The sequence below is a fragment of the Myotis brandtii genome, unplaced genomic scaffold (assembly GCF_000412655.1).
Source record: "Myotis brandtii unplaced genomic scaffold, ASM41265v1 scaffold358, whole genome shotgun sequence".
Classification (NCBI taxonomy): domain Eukaryota; kingdom Metazoa; phylum Chordata; class Mammalia; order Chiroptera; family Vespertilionidae; genus Myotis; species Myotis brandtii.
Genome location: NW_005363772.1, coordinates 4,434,078 through 4,441,222, shown reverse-complemented (window position 1 = coordinate 4,441,222; position 7,145 = coordinate 4,434,078).

Here is a 7,145-nt window from a genome sequence, read left to right as displayed (position 1 = left end):
ACCAGCACACAGACGCGCACGTGCACACCCGGGGGACGACCCCGGACCCGTCGGTGCGACCTCGGCCCCAGCCACACACGTTGGGGGAGCCCACACACCACCCGGCTTGGAACACCTCTGCCCCCGGAAGTTGATTTCCTCCAAGGCCCGCCCAACGCTGCGCGCGTCACTCCACGCAAGCATGAGAGTCACGTGGCCCCAGGCTGAGGCTGAGCACCAGGTACCATGCTCTCAGCCCAGGCACTCGTGGCTTCAGTGGTCCGCAGGGGGTTGCTGTCTAAAAGGGGATGATTCAGGAGCTGCTTCCTGTTAACTAACTACCTAAGTGGCAGGCCCTGTTTCTATGCCTAATCCATGCAAATAAAATCATCCCCAGAATGATGCGCCCATATGGGATTGTCTTTGGGAAGAATCAGGCCTAATCTTTTCACCACCCGAAAGCGGAGCTCAATAAAAATTGCACCTGAGCTAAGTGGGTGACATGTAGTTAAGTGCTCAAGAAACAGTTGACTAGACAGCTGCACCATCTCATCTCTGAATATCTGAACTCTCAACCTAGGGCAGGAGTGGGCAACCCCTGGCACTCGTGCCAAACATGGCACGCCAGTAACTTTTGCTGGCACTCGAAACCCTCTCTTATAATCTTCCATTTACAATTGTGAATCTTTGTTCTCAGTGATGAATTTTGTTAAGTCTCGTAATAGGAGTAGCCTGACGGATGAAAGTAGTAGCTCGTGCATATCTGAAGGTCACAAAATATAAACCTGATGTAAAATCTCTATCATCAGTGATACAGCAGCAAAAGTCCCACTGATAATATCAAACAGAGTCATAAAGTTTTCTGTTGGACTATCAGTGCACATGTATACATTAAAAAATAAATGTATTTTTCATCATCATATACTGTGTTTTTGTCGCTCGAATGAATTTTATTATTTCTTCAAGGTTCTTCACATACATACACCTTAAGAGATATCAAGTAGGCGTAACATGTTCTCAAAAAATTAGGGTTGGCACGCAGAAGAATTTTGAGTCAGAGATTTTGTTGGTTTTGGCACGCACTCACAAAGTTTGCCCACTCCTGACCTAGGGGATGCACCTAAACCAAGAGCCTCTTCAGACCAATACTATGTGACTTCAAAGCAATCTTCTCTATAATTACTTCTTGTCCTCAACTCCAGAACACAGCGGTTTATACATGCCATCTCTGTTTCAGAGACTGTGTATTTTCAGCTGCTAAGCTACACTCTTTTTTCTAAACCTCCAAGCAAATAGTTTCTCCAAGAGAAAGAGAATGACATAACTGATAAGACTTTTATTTGAAAGAAAGCATGGTTATATAGATTTATGGTCTATTTCAGATTGTCAGTTGCTGTCAGAAATAGTCAACTAGCAGGCCACTTGTGAAAGATTCTTCCATTTTGACATGGGAGGGATCTGGAGAACATTTCTGGAACCATTTTTTTTATTGAGTACATACTATATGCCGGCCCTGAGCCAGGTTGTGGCAATCCCAAAGTGAACAGTATCCACTCACGATCTCTGCTCTCTGGAGTTTAAAGTCTATTGAGAAAGAAAGACAAGTAACCTGGGAACTTTGAACATACTAGTAAGTCTCTGGAATATTCACATTAATTGTATACCAGGCATTCTTTAACATTTTGGGGAACAGTATTTTCTCATCTTTACATAGAACAAATCTGGCCAAACCAGTAATAATCTATGTACTGGCATATGTACTGGCATATGTCAAAAAGAAATCCTATAATCCTCCAATGGCAGGCTCAAGTGGTTTGTAAGCAGTTTCAATGTTGAACACAAATATCACCTCTTCTATACCCCTTTTTCTTTCCACCTCTCATTTTGTGTACATAGCAAACAGATTTCTATTGCAGGAAATATTATGCTTTCTTACACATATATGTTTACCCATCTACTAGACCACCAAGTCAAAGACCACTTCTCATTTCTATATACAGCAATCTACTTCTCACTTGTATTTGGATATCCAGTAGTGTAGCACAGTATCTGTCTAGTGGTTAGAAGAAAGGTATACAATAAATGCTTTTTAAACAGAGTACAATTACGTTTATATTATTATGTGTCTGCTATCTCTTTCTGCTGGAAACTTCAGATGAGTTTCTGGGTATTTCTACTAATATATCTACATGCTCATTTTGTCCCACCTAATCCAATATTAAATATTATTAAACAGATTTATTATAATAGTAAAAGATAATATTTACTATGAGCCTGGCATTAGCACATAAATCCATTATCTAATTTGTCACCACCATAATCCTCAAAAATAAGTATATAAATATATTCACTTGTTTAGATGAGGATACAAACATAAGGGAGAGTAATTTGACCAAATGGCAAGCAGGATTCAAAGCCAAGTCTGCCTGACAGGTTTGTTTATTCACTATAACACACTGCCTCTGCTTTTCCCATCACTTGTTTATCAGTGCATTCAAATCCTGCCAACTCCATGAAGTCTTCCTCCCCTCCCCACAATAATTTGTGCCTTTTTTTATTTAATATACAATTCAATTGTTTTGATATGGTCACAGAGTCCTGCAACTATCACAACAATCAATTTTAGAATATTTTCATCACCCCAAAATGAAACCTTATACACTTTGTCAGTCACCCCCATTCCTCCCATCCTCTACTTCATTCCTAGGCAACCAATAATCCACTTTATATCAAGGTACAGTTGCATATTCTGGATATTTCATGTGAAGGGACTTATACAATACTAGTGGCCCAGTGCACAGATTTGTGCACATTGAAAGGAAATTAATTAGAAGAAATATTTTAATATGGCTATTCACCCTTTCTCTATAATAGAAGTGTTAGAGATAAAAGAAAATTAGTAAAATGTATATAAAAATAATATATAAATTGATTAATAAATAAACAATAACAAGATGATATAACAACAAAGACATGATATAAAAACAACAAAAACATGACATCAACACAAAAACATGATATAAAAACAAAACAATGATATAAAAACATTGATAAAAACAATGACTAATAAATTGATTAAACTTATTCTAATATCTCCCTGTATACCACATTAAGAGTAAAAACACTTTCAGAGTGCCTGACTAATTTCCTTTGTGATGAAGTATTTACAACTTTAACATCACATGCTCTTTGAACTCGAGAGAAAGCAACATATAATTGACCATGTCTGAAAACGGGTTCAGGTAGGAATATTCCTACTCTGTCCAGAGTTTGTCCTTGTGACTTATTAATAGTCATCGCAAATGCTGGCATCACGGGAAACTGTCTTCAAATTAATTTAAATGGGAGGCCAGTGTCAGACGGGGACAAATCAGTTCTTGGAATCAAAACAACTTCTCCTTCTGCAGATCCTGTTAATACTTCAGCTTCGATTATGTTAGGTCGCAATCATTTGATAATAAACCTAGTACCATTACAAAGACCCCATTTACTATTAAGATTTCTCAGTAGCATGATGATTGCACCTACTTTCAATTTTAATTTATGACATGGCATCCCTAAAGGAGTAATACTATTAAGAAATTCGATGGGAAAATTTTCCTTTTCGGCATCATCCATTGAATCAATGGAATCATCACTCAAATAGGTGTGGAAAATCTCCATAGAGTATATCCAAAATTTCTTCATTTAATTTATGAACGTGCTCATTTTTAGGACAAAGAATCACACGTTTAGATATATTTTTAATATAATCTATAGATACACTATTTCCAAAGGTAGCTTCAATAATAGATCCATTACAAATCATTTCACAGGGGATTTCAATAATATCCCTTCCAAAATGAAAACTGCTATCAAGTTTTACTAACCATTCACTATAAGCAGAATCCTCTGATCTCATATTTGTTTTAAGAGACAACTCTTTGAAACATCCCCAAACACTACAGTACTTTAAACTCATTTGTACTATGGCCAAATGCATAGCATGCGGCACAACACTGAGACATTGTTGAAAATCCCCTACGAGAAGAACTTTCCCACCAAATGCAACAAAAACAACCAAATTCACCATCGACAATGACAGATCAAAACACACGCGTGCTATTGGTGCCAGCAAGAGCTTTATATGTATTGCGCATGCACGAGTCAACGTTTATTTTTAAATTGCCAATGTGTGTCATATGTACCAGCCAGTCGGTTGGTCAGTCGGAGAGACGGACGGATAGTCAGTCACTTAGCCTTTTATATATATAGAGCAGTGGTTCCCAAACTTATTTAGCCTACCGCCCCCTTTCCAGAAAAAATATTACTCAGCGCCCCCTGGAAATTAATTTTTTTAAAATTTTAATAGCAATTAAACAGAAAGATATATGTATTAATGTTTCTACCTTTTTCGTAAAATATAGTAAAGAAAGGTGTAAATTAGAAACATTGAAGTTTGAAATTATGAAACTATTTATTGAACTCAGAATAGAAAGGTAATACAAAAAAAGTTAAAACAAATGCACCTGTGGCCATCACCGCCCCCCTGGATCGCTGCAGCGCCCACCAGGGGGCGGTAGCACCCACTTTGGGAATCATCTATATCTATAGATAATATAGAATCATCTATATTATAGATGTATTCTTTTATAACAGCTTCTTTCACTTTGCATCATGTTTTCAAAGTTAATTTTTAAATTCATCAGTTGATGGGCATTTTAGTTGTTTCGCTTTGGGTCTTTATGAATAATGCTTCCATGAACATTAATATACAAGTTTTGTGTCAACATATGGTTTCATTTCTCTCAGATATATACTTAAGAGTGGAATTGCTGAGTCATATGGTAAATCTATGTTTAACCTTTTGAGAAACTGCCAGACTATTTCCAAAGTGACTATGCAATTTTACATTCTCACCAAAGATGAATATGGTGAGATTTTTCCACAGTGGCTCTTCTTATTTCCTCTAGAATTGATGGCTCTATTACTTTCCAGGGTGTGTCCATAAGCCATCTTGTCTTATTATTTACCTTTTTTGTGTTTGCATCTGCAGGTCTATTGTGCAAGTAGGTTGTAACCTTCTAAGATGAAAAACATATTTCCTACCCTCAAGAGGATCAAGTTTTGAGAAAGATATAGACAATCAAATGAAATATTAGGATGGCAATAAGAAGCAAAATCAAGATTATTCCTAAAATATGGAGGGAAAAGGCTTCATTCAATCATGTTAAACAGGAAATACTTCTCATAAAATGTAAAGCTCAAGATGAGTCTTGAAGAATCAGTAGGAATTGGCCACACTAAGAAGGGACAAAAGTATGCTCCAGAAAAAGGAGCATGTATGTTTGTATGTATTTCCTTGCCTATAGCTATAAAGGTAAGTATAGTGTATAAGTAAGTATGTTGGAAGCAAGGTGATGGTGTGTGGGAATGTGGTGGGAGAAACAGGAAATGTATATGATAGAGAGTTTTATAAACTGCTTAGAAGTTTGAACTCTATCCTGGAAGTAATGGAAAACTAATGGATTACTTAAGGTTGGAGAAGAATTACTTCAGCAGCAGTGTGGAAGATGATTTATTAGGTAGGGAAGAGGTAGCCAAGACTGGAAACATGGAGAAACCAGTTAGAAAACTAATAAAATAACAAAATGAGAACTTATGAAAGCCTGAGTTGAGGTCGTAGCTGTGAAGTTGGCAAAGAGGATTTTAAAGGCATGCAGCAGCAATGCTATCAGAAAAAACTGACATTGTATCCCAGGTTTCTGGTACTACTCAGAGAAGTAGGGGATTTAGAAGGCAGATGGCTCACTTGCTGATAAGAATAATGAAACACTCAAAAGATATAAACTTTCAGTTGTAAAATAACTGGGGATTAAAAAGTGGGGATGTAAAGTACAGCATGGTGACTGAAGTTAATAATACTATATTGGATATTTGAAAGTTCCTAAGAGAGCAGATCTCAAAAGTTAGAACAAACTTGGCGGAAGAAAGGAAATAATGAAGATTACAACAGCAATAAATAAAATAGAGAACATAAAAACAATAGAAAATATTAACCAAACTAAGAGTTGGTTCTTTGAAAAGATAAAGAACACACGAATAAATGGAAAGGTATCCTGTGCTCATGGTTTGGAAGAATTAATATTGTTAAAATGTCAATACTACCAAAAGCCATCTATAGATTCAGTGCAATCCCTACAAGATTCCAATGGCATTTTTTACAGAACTAGAAAAGACTCAAGATTTACATGGAACCACATAATACCTCGAATAACCAAAGAAATACTGAGAAAGAAGAACGAAGCAGAAAGTATCACACTTCCTGATTTCAAGCTATTATATAAAGTTTTAGTCATTAAAACAGTATGGTACTGACATAAAAACAGATGACTAGTGGAACAGATTATAGAGCCCTGAAATAAAACCAAGTATATATGGTCAATTAATATTTGACAATGGAGCCAAGAATACCCAATAGGGAAAAGACAGTTTCTTCAATAAATGGTGCTGGGATAATTGAATATTCACACGTAAAATAAACTGGACCTATATCTTACACCACTCACAAAAATGAGCTCAAAATGGATTAAAAACTTCCATGTAAGACCTGAAACTATGGAACTCCTAGGAGAAAACATAAGAATAAAAGCTCCTTGACATGGGTTTTAGTAATGATTTTTTGGATACAACACTAACAGCACAAGCAACAAAATAAAAATAAGCCTACATCAAACTAAAAAGCTTCTACACAGCAAAAGAAACCATCAATAAAGTAAAAAGGCAATCAACAAAATGGGGGAAAATTATTTGCAAACCATGTATTTGATAAGGGGTTAATATCCAAAATATATTAAGAACTCACACAACTCAATTGAAAAAAAAGAAAACAAATAACCCAACTTAAAAATGGACAAAGGACCTGAATAGATATTTCTCCAAAGAAGATATACTGTATAAAAGGCCAACAGGTACTAGTACATGAAAAGATGCTCAACATTGATAGTCATTAGGGAAATGCAAATTAAAACCAAAATGAGATAGCACCTCAAACCTGTTAGAATGACCATAATAAAAAAAACCCGGAGATAAATACTGGCTAAGGAATAGATAAGGAAGTCATGATGCATATACATACAATGGATATCATTCAGCCATTATAAAAGAGGAAATCATACCATTTGCGT